The sequence below is a fragment of the Triturus cristatus genome, chromosome 6 (genome assembly GCF_964204655.1).
Source record: "Triturus cristatus chromosome 6, aTriCri1.1, whole genome shotgun sequence".
Classification (NCBI taxonomy): Eukaryota; Metazoa; Chordata; class Amphibia; order Caudata; family Salamandridae; genus Triturus; species Triturus cristatus.
In genome coordinates, this window is record NC_140589.1 from 104,821,218 (window position 1) to 104,830,972 (window position 9,755).

Here is a 9,755-nt window from a genome sequence, read left to right on the forward strand (position 1 = left end):
ACTGTTTCTCTTTTCTCTTAACACCATATTAATCTCCTCTTCTCTTCTGTAAGTAATCTGTCCAAAATGTCTAAAACCTTTGAGAACTTGTTTCCACATACATTGTACTTTACTGTGCCGTGTTTTGAAATGTGGTTATCATTTGGCGAAGTCTCCATCGACGCTCCACAGTAGCGTGGCAAAAATCTGGGTGTGTGAAAAAGGTATGCCCATCAAAAGTCCTCTTAGCATCTGGTCTAACCATATCTATTATGGCTTGTCGGAGCAGGTAGTTTCCAATATAAATCAGGATTGCTCTGGGGCGCTCTTCTTGCCCGACTGGGACCTCCATCTCCCAGTTCCATTGCGCAAGTTCTGGAAGTACACCTTTTAGCAGTCCAACGTAGTTTCTTCTTTGGCGGTTTTCAAAATCCTCGAGCTTCCGGCACATATCCATTGCCTGTTTTTCCTGCTGCCCCTTAGTTTATCAACTGCTTCCTCCAGAGCTAATTTAACAACAAATCCCTAGCACACGTTCAAGCAGTAAATATTGTAGGTCAGATAAAGGCAAACAAGTAGGCACAAAATATTGTAGACATATATGAGTTTCCTTGATTATTTAATCCAGTATTTCTTCAGGCTGAAAGCATTTTTTTCTTTAGGACAAAAGCAGCCGACACGTGTTTCGTCGCACAACGGGCAATATCCCACGACTTTTTCAAGGCTGCAATAAACAAATAGACCAATGTATCTCCTTACAACATCGGGAGTACATAAGTAAACATTTGTGAATAGCAAGAAAAACACGTCAGAGAGGCCAGCACACAAGTGTCAGTAGTAAACCTTCTGTTAAATCCAAAAGTTCTCAATGGGAACGCACCCCCGAGCCGGGCGATGATGATGGTCTGACCGCGCTGGGCCACCGGAGAGACGCGGCCCCCGGGAGCCGATGCAGCTCAGGGGAGCAGTGCAGCCATGGCGTCGAATTGCAGTGATCTGGAGCGATCCATAGAAGTTCTGGTGAAAAACTTTTACCTGTACGCTTGGAAAAAGGAAAAGATGAACAGGCGAGATTTCCGTAAGATGGTGGGCGCAGAGCTGAGCCACATCCTTACGAACACACAAAGCAAAGAAGGAGCTGACAAACTGATCAAATCGCTTGATGCAAACGACGATGGGAAGATCAGCTTTGAAGAGTACTGGACTCTTGTTAGCGAGATTGCAAAGAAACTCAGTCAACAAATGGCCATCCAGAACCAGGAAAGCGGTTAGTGGAGGAGCTACAGAACCCGTCACCTGATATGGTCATGTGGCTGGATAAAGTTACACATGACCAGCTGTGTTGGCGCTCTCAACAGTTCTTCTAATCCAAGACTTTGATATATTGCTGAAAGAATCCAGCAATCACCGATTCCAAAATGTATTCCTTAGCTCGTATTTTAGCGAGGGTAGGTTTGCTCCTGCAAACAACAATCAACCATCGTGTTCTTAACGATGGGTACATGTGACCAATGTATGCATGAATCAATAGAATTTCTGTTTTGCACATGTTTTTAGTTCATTTCAGATCCAACCTTCTTGGATCTAGGTGAATTTCAGATACCATCGTTCTGTCATGTCTAACTGCGAGAAAAGAGTTATGTTAGAAGTTGTTGGAAAGCTTGTTTTCCCTCATGAATCTGTTAGAGATTCAGGTGCTGTCACCGGTTTGGATTCAGATACTGTTTACCTGAAAATCAGAAGTGCTACTCTGGTTATAATCCTTTTTTCATTTGATAGCATTACAGGCACTGAAAGTAAATCTTCCTCAAAAGGTCCTGAAATGAAGCTTCCTCAGAACATAATTTGTTTTGATGTCGAAGTTTGAGTATACACGTCAATGTAGCTGACATTTTTATTGTCTCTGTCCCAATATTCTATCATGGACCACTTGGTATCTGTTTTCCAAGGTCTTTAAAGCCAACGAACTTCGACCTTTCTATTGGTTTCAATTTGTTTTTTTAGGTTGATGTGACCAACCATCCTCTTTTGCATTGTCTTCCATATTTTGCTTGGTCCAAATCTTCAAACTTATTTGTTTGGTTTGAAAAGACTTTGAATCCAAAGGAGGCCTCTGAGCCCTTTAGGAAACAGAGCCGTGTTCGGGTAATGTTGCTTCCTTGGGAAATACAATAGCCAACCAGTATTCTGACACCATTGCTTAGACTCCAAAAGCATTCATTTTATAATTTTTTTGTTTTTCAGTAGAAAGCGCACACAATCCCCACACATATTCATGGTATTTTCCCCATGGTGATCAAAGACACTTACTTGTCTGCCACAGGTAAAAAATAAATGGTGCCCAAAAAGTGATGGATAGAAATGTTTGAATAAATCTGGAACACTGTTAATAACTGGAAAAAAAAAAAAAAAATCTGCAGCTAGCAAAAATGCAGCTGAAAATAATCATACAGTGGATCAGTAATATCATCCTCAAAACATCACTTTTGATTTTCTGGTTTTCTATAACGTCTTTTCTGTCATTTTGTTTTGCTTTTTCTTCTACTGTTATTTTTTTCATCCTACCTAAATTGGGAGATATGGAGTATATACTCTTTAATGGTATATCTATTTTACTCTTACTTGCAGATCCTCTACTTTTGGATTGTACTTTTCTGACTTATTGCTTCAATTTTCTCTGCATAAGAACAGTGCTGGGTGGGCTTTTAATACTGACTTTCAGTTTCCTGCCCTTATTAAACTGGGACACATCCTGTATAGTGATTCTACTTAAGATGGCCACCGTTTTCACATTTACTTTTAGTCCCTCTTTACTCTTACTAATGTCGACTGATGATGATGATTGCTTTTTTGGCGACGTGCCTTCAGTTTCCTTTTATAAGCGCTGGTCTTGGCACAACATTGGTTCACCATACTCGGTTTGACACATTTACTGGATCCGCTGTTATTTCTGCTTGCATCGTACAGGAGGTAAGCGTTTTTTTCCATGAAGAGTGTGTCTTCTGACACTTAGTCTTATCTGATTCTTATGTAGACACAGACGCGTGCCTTTCATTTAAGTCTTTGGCGCTTTGTTTCATAATATTTACAGGCTTTGATTTTAACGTCTGTGGGGAGATATATGTAATACAGCTTTGTTTGCGTGTCTTTGTTGGCGCTGCTAGACACTGATTCTTAGTACTCTTTCTTGCTATTCAGGGAGATTTATGTGCTCCTATTCAATACGCCACTCCTTTTCAGACATATACTGCGAGTCGTGATGCATTGTGTTTAGTCTCTGTATTTTAATTGTGTGATATTGTCCTATTACTTACCGGTAATCTTCATTACTCCTGGTCCCGTGGTCCTCGTCCCATTCCTAACAAAGTGGAGATTACTATCTCCGCGACAGAAAAAAAGAACAGGAGCATGCTGGGATACCTAACCCACTCCCTCCCGCTGGGAGTACATAAGCGGTACCAGCCCAGCATGCAGCCTGAAAATACCAAGCAAACAACCGGAAGGCCGGCCGCCAGGGAGGAAGGGAGGGAAGTAAGGAATGGGACGAGGACCACGGGACCAGGAGTAATGAAGATTACCGGTAAGTAATAGGACATTACCCCCAGGTCCCTCCAGTCCTCGTCCCATTCCTAACAAAGTGGAGAATACCAAAACAGAGAACCCGGCCTTCCGGAACCCCACCAAAGCCAGGGGCACCAGACCGAGAAAAAATGGCACCCAACTGAAGCAGAAGGGAGCCCACAAGAAAACGCAGGCAGGAGCACACAACCAGCCATGCCCCCAACCAAGCCGACAGAGCCGAGACCCCAAAACAAGCAGGGGACGCCCCAACGGAGCAACCCAGCCAGGAAGGGCAAACAACCAGGGAGAAAAACCACCAAGGGAGAAGCCCACAGCCCAGGCACCACCAAGCAGCCGACCCAACAGGGACAAAACAGGACATCCCGGCCCAACACTCAAGAGCGCACGAGAGCAGGCTGCACAGGGAGATAGGCCAAAGGCACAGGAAGGAACACAGCAGGGCAAGACAGAGAGCGAACCCCCCAGAGCAGGGAAGAAGGCGACCCACAGCCGGACCAACCCACAAAAGACCACACCAAGAGGCGAGGGGAAGGAAGAGGCACGCCAAACCCAGAGAAACAACGAACGCGACCAACCACAGGACCAACCCCAACACACCAGGGGAAGCCGCCAGCAGAGCCGCAAAGACCGAAGATGGAGGAACCAGACAAGAAAACAGGCACCGACCCAGAGCAACAACCAGGAAGAAAGGGGCCAAGGAACCCAGACAAGGTCCCCCCCCCCCCCACCGACCAACAGCCGACAACCACGGCAAATAGGAACCGGAGGCACAGAAAACCCACAGAAGGCCCAGGCCGAAAGGCAGGAAAGACAAGCCGCCAACCCCAGCAGAGACACCAGACGGCCGCAGCCAAGGCCGCCACACCGGGAGAAGAAAACCCGGGCACAGGAACCAGCCAGAGGCCAGGACCGAGACAACCAAAAGCAGGAGACACAGGGACACGAACCCAGGAACCCACCCAAGCAAGGCCAGGGAGAGCAACAAGCGCCACCCAAAGCAGACTCCACACACAGCCAGTGCACAGCCAAGAGAGAACAACCAAGGGCCAAACACAGAACCGGGGAAACAAACCCCAGAACCGGAAAGGAGGAACCCCTACCAACCAAGAGCCGACCCACAGGTCAGGAGGACACCAAGGAACCACCCAAGGCAAACCCCAAGAAGGGCAAAACAGGAAGGACTAACAAGGAGGCCAACAGCCCAAGAAGCCAACCGGACAACCTACAAGCCAGCCAGCCCGGAGGACCCCAATACGGAGCATCAGAACCCGAAAGGAGAGGCAAAGGGTCAACCGACCCAACCCCAAAAACCCCCAACCAAGAAGGGGCCCAGGGAACGGCACCAAAGCAAGCCAAACCACCAAGAGAGGAGAAACAGCAGGTGAACAGAGAGGGAGACCGGCAAGCCACAACCGTCAACCAACACAAAGGCCACAGCGCACCAGCCAGGCGCAAAGGAGCAGCACAGGAAAGGACACAGGACCAACCCGGCACACAGACCAACAGGGCCTGAACCACCGGCCATCAAGAGGCCAAAAAAGAGGCCCAAAAGCACCAGAGAACGAGCGGCCAGGGAAGAACCCAGGCAGGGACCCAGGCAGGGACCCCGCAAAGGGAGGCCAAAAACAAGGACTGCAAGGGAGCAAACGCCACAGAGGCAGAGCTGAGGCCCCGGAACACCCCAGGCACCCCCAAACCAAAGGAGAGGAGCCCGGAGAAACCAAAGGCGCACAACCCCCGGGGGGAGCGGGAACAGACCCAAAAAGGGAAGAACAAACCACGCAGAGCCAGCAAGAGCAACGGCCAGAGACACCACAGGCCGAAAGCAGTCCGCACGGGAGCGGGAAACGCACAAGCCCAAGGACAGGCCCACAAGGGGAAAACCACAGCCCCAGGGCCCAGGCAAAGCTAACCACCAGCACAAGGCCAAAAAAGGGGAGCGGGGACGCAGCAACGCGGCCCACACACCAGGGGAGCCCGACACCAGACCACAACCGGCAGCCCCACCAACAAATCCACCTACCAAGCCCAAGAGAAGGCACGGCGAGGAGGACACCGGGAACGGCACCCACAAGCAGGAAAGAAGGGCACAGGGCAGCCCGAACCCACAGACAGGGAGGGGCACAGAAGCAGCGCACCCAAGAAACCAAGGAGCCACGCTGGCAGAAGCCAAGGAAGACCCACAACACCCACAAGGACCCCAAGCCACAAATAAGAGACACAAGAGGGGAAAAGAAAATCACAACAGGAAACCAAACCCCACCAGCCAACCCAGCGCAACACAACACAGCACCAGGCAAGAGGCAAGCAGCAACACCAGCCAGAAAGCCCACCAGGGGCCCCACCAGGACAGCCCCGGAGCCAACAGCCAACCAAGGCCAAGGCCTACCAGGACAGAGGGAGGACACAACAGCCCCCCGGGAACCCAAGAAACGGGGAGTCCGGAAGCACCAAGGACCCCGACGCAGGATGCAAGAAGCAACCCAGCCAAGCGCAAGAGCAGAGGAGCCGCAGACGGGGGAATATCGGGGGGCCGCAGGCCCACCTCCCCGACCCAAAACCAGCACGAACCTCACCCACAGGGAACCCGCCGGGGAAGGAACCCACCAGCCCGGGCATAAAGGGCACGCCGGAGGGTAGGAGAGGAGCGAAGGCAAGGGCACCGGCGCGCCCAGCCGCAACACCCAGACATGACCAGGCGCCAGCAGGGAGGAAAGGCCACAGGCCAGGAAACCCCACACAGCGAAGCCCAGAGCACCGGCCAGGCACAGGGGGGCAGAAAGAAACAAGGCACCCCGAGCACGGGCCACGCCAACACCCTCGGAAGGACGCAAGAAGCGCCCAGCACTAGGCGCCGCAGGCAGGCACGCACCAGGCCCGAATCCACAAGAACAGGCAGGAACCAACAGGGCGGACAGGCAGTAGGCAGAAGAAGCCGGGCAACAGGCAAACAAGGCGGACAACCAACCAGGCACCAACCAGGGGGAACAGAAGCACGCAGGGCAGGAAGGCTGGAAGCCCACAGGCCAGAGGAACCAACCAGGCCGAACCCCACCCAAAAACGACGCGTGCACAGGGGAACGGGTGGACGGCCACATCACCCGCCAGCCCCGGCACACCCCCAGCAGCGGAAAACAGGGAGCCAAGGCCGCAGGCCAGCACAGCAGAAGAGCACAGCACAGGGAAGAAAGAAACCCGCTACGCGGCACCCACCAGGGGGACAGGCCAACACTACCAAACAGAGACCGTCCCACAACCCCCCGCCCAGACACCATCCAGCAACAAGCGCCGAGCAAGCGGAAAACAATGAGGCCAGGGAACCCACGACCTGTGGAGGAAGCCCTCCCCCGCAGCACCGGGAAGCAAGGCAGAGACACAGTGCAGAAAGCCACGCAACGCCCCCAACCCAGCAAGCAGGAACAGGGAGCGCCACAAACCAGCACGGACAGTCCCCAACAGGAATCAACCAGCAGACGGAGAGACCAGAGGAAGCCGGGTCCCAGAGCACCAGAAAGCGCCAGCAGCAATCAAGGCGAGAATAGCACCTAAGCAGCCGAGCAGGTCCCCCAGCCAAGACCGCCGAAGCAGCCCACCGCGCACAGCCAGACCCAGCCAGGCAAAGTACAGACCACATAGCCAGAGGAACATGTAAGCGCGAGGCAAACGTGAAGAAAGGCGGAACCTCTATGCGGTACTCACCACAGGGGCAGGAAGAGCACAGCAAAAGCTCCCTGCCCCCAAGATCCAGCCCAGGCGCCTTCCAAGACACCAGCGCCGGGCGAGGAAGAGGGCTGCAGCAACCAGCCAGACACTGACCCCCCATCAAGGTCTGCCCCTGCACCAACATCAAGAACAGCAGGGGCAACAGGGAGGAAAGAAGGCGAGCAGCACACCAACAAGCCAGGCAGGGAGACCAGGAGCACCGCCCAGCGCAGCCCCTGGACCCCCATAACAGCCACAGCAACGCGTATTCCAGCCTGGCCAAGCCGTAGGAAGACGTGCGCTGTAACCCGGAAGAAATCCAGAGATCCGGCGCCCCAGCCGCAAAGGACCGGGCGCCAATCAACGCGACTCCCAGCAAGACCGGCAGGCCAGGAGACGCGGAACAGGATGTCGAGGACAGCCCAGCAGCTCGACGAGACATCCATGGAAGAAACACACAGGTAAGGTAGCAACACGTCCCATTCTGTCGGAAGACAGAAAAAAAGAACAGGCTGCATGCTGGGCTGGTACCGCTTATGTACTCCCAGCGGGAGGAAGTGGGTGAGGTATCCCAGCATGCTCCTGTTCTTTTTTTCTGTCGCGGAGATAGTAATCTCCACTTTGTTAGGAATGGGACGAGGACCGGAATGACCTGGGGGTAATGACTATATTTAAGTGCGATTTTCTTTAAATGTGCTTGTCAGACACGTTATGATTCAGAGGTTAGTGTTCCTATTTGGGATAACTTTTCATTTATTCAGTTCGGATCACTGTTTTTAACTTATTGAAGTACCAGTCCTCCGCGCGTAGTTGGGCTTTTGATTCCTGGTCCGCGACAAACTTAGCGTTGAGGCTCCCGTTATTAACATTTACCTTGATGTTTTGAGGATGATATAACTGATCCACTATATGATTATTTTCAGCTGCATTTTTGCTAGCTGCAGATTTTTGAGGTTACGTTAGATTGATTGATTTACTTATTCAATTGCAGCATTTTTCATTCAATTGACGCACCAGTTCTTAGTGTGATTATTCTCTCTCCCAGGTGCACATAACACGATTTGTATGGTTTTCCGGACTGTTTGGACATTGGATTTACTTTTAGCAGAATTTTATCTCTCGTGGGACGGAATTACAACCACATCTAATGTAGGTAACTTTTACCCTACGTTTCGGGCACCATGCGTTATAAGACTTTGGCCTTATCTTATAGTCTGTTCTGATACAATTTCCGATATTCTACCTACAGAATCCTCTACACAAAAAGACAGAGGTACTTGTTACACCTATCTTGCCCCACATTGATAATATGGGTAACACTTGACACACAAATTTACACTGCTATTTTTTGATAACAGCACATTTGCATGCTTGATCCTTTTACTATGCTTCTTGCACAGTAATAATAATAATAGTATTATTTTTCTTTCTGGCAGACTTGGTTAGCCATATTTTTCTTTTCTGGCTTGGTGTCCTCTACTCAGCACAGATTCGTTCTTATCCCATATAAGTCTCCTCTCATGAACATTATATATCACATGTGGTTTCACTCTTTTGGCTTTACTTTCCGGTATTCTCCATCTCTACTCAGGACCTTTTTGTCCCCATTGAGATCTTTTGGATTTAACAGAAGATTTACTTCTGACACTTGTGTGCTGGCCTCTCTGACGTGTTTTTCTTGCTATTCACAAATGTTTACTTATGTACTCCCGATGTTGTAAGGAGATACATTGGTCTATTTGTTTATTGCAGCCTTGAAAAAGTCACGGGATATTGCCCGTTGTGCGACGAAACACGTGTCGGCTGCTTTTGCCCTAAAGAAAAAAATGCGTTCAGCCTGAAGAAATACTGGATTAAATAATCAAGGAAACTCATATATGTCTACAATATTTTGTGCCTACTTGTTTGCCTTTATCTGACCTACAATATTTACTGCTTGAACGTGTGCTAGGGATTTGTTGTTAAATTTGATTATATTTGTTGGCCTTGGTCACAAAGTTTTGAGGAGTTAGGTGGTTTCTTCTCACCCTATTAGCACCGTTACTAAGATATTTTGCTTTTTTCTAAACAATTTTAATTTGTGTTATTCTCCTTGTGGCGCCTTGTAAACCTTCAATATACATACCTCCAGAGCCACTGTCCTGTCCTCCACTTGAGTAACCCTTTTGGCCATTTCGGTGCATAGTTTATTTGCCTTGCGTATTGAGGCCTGTAGTTTTTTTGTTGCTTGTAACGCCTGCCTACTTTCGATTCTGGCCTCACCCTGTATTTGTTTTAGAGTGGAGTATATTAAATCCAAAGAAGGGGGGCAGCAGAATCCGGGGGTACAGCTGAACCATCCTCTGTTACAGTCCCCATATTATCATACACCATACTTGTGGCAGAGTAGTCCCATTCCAGATTTCTCACTGTGGTTAGAGTTTTTTTTTTAACAGGGCTTATTTTGGTTCTGGTTCTTCGCTTTAATGAGGCTGATTTATTATAATGGGCTT

General features: G+C 49.8%; 1 pseudogene; it reads left to right on the forward strand.

The window, feature by feature from the left end:
* Nucleotides 1-908: 908 nt before the first annotated feature.
* LOC146816449 (protein S100-A16 pseudogene) lies at nucleotides 909-1,686 on the forward strand (annotated as a pseudogene).
* The last annotated feature ends 8,069 nt before the right edge of the window (nucleotides 1,687-9,755 follow it).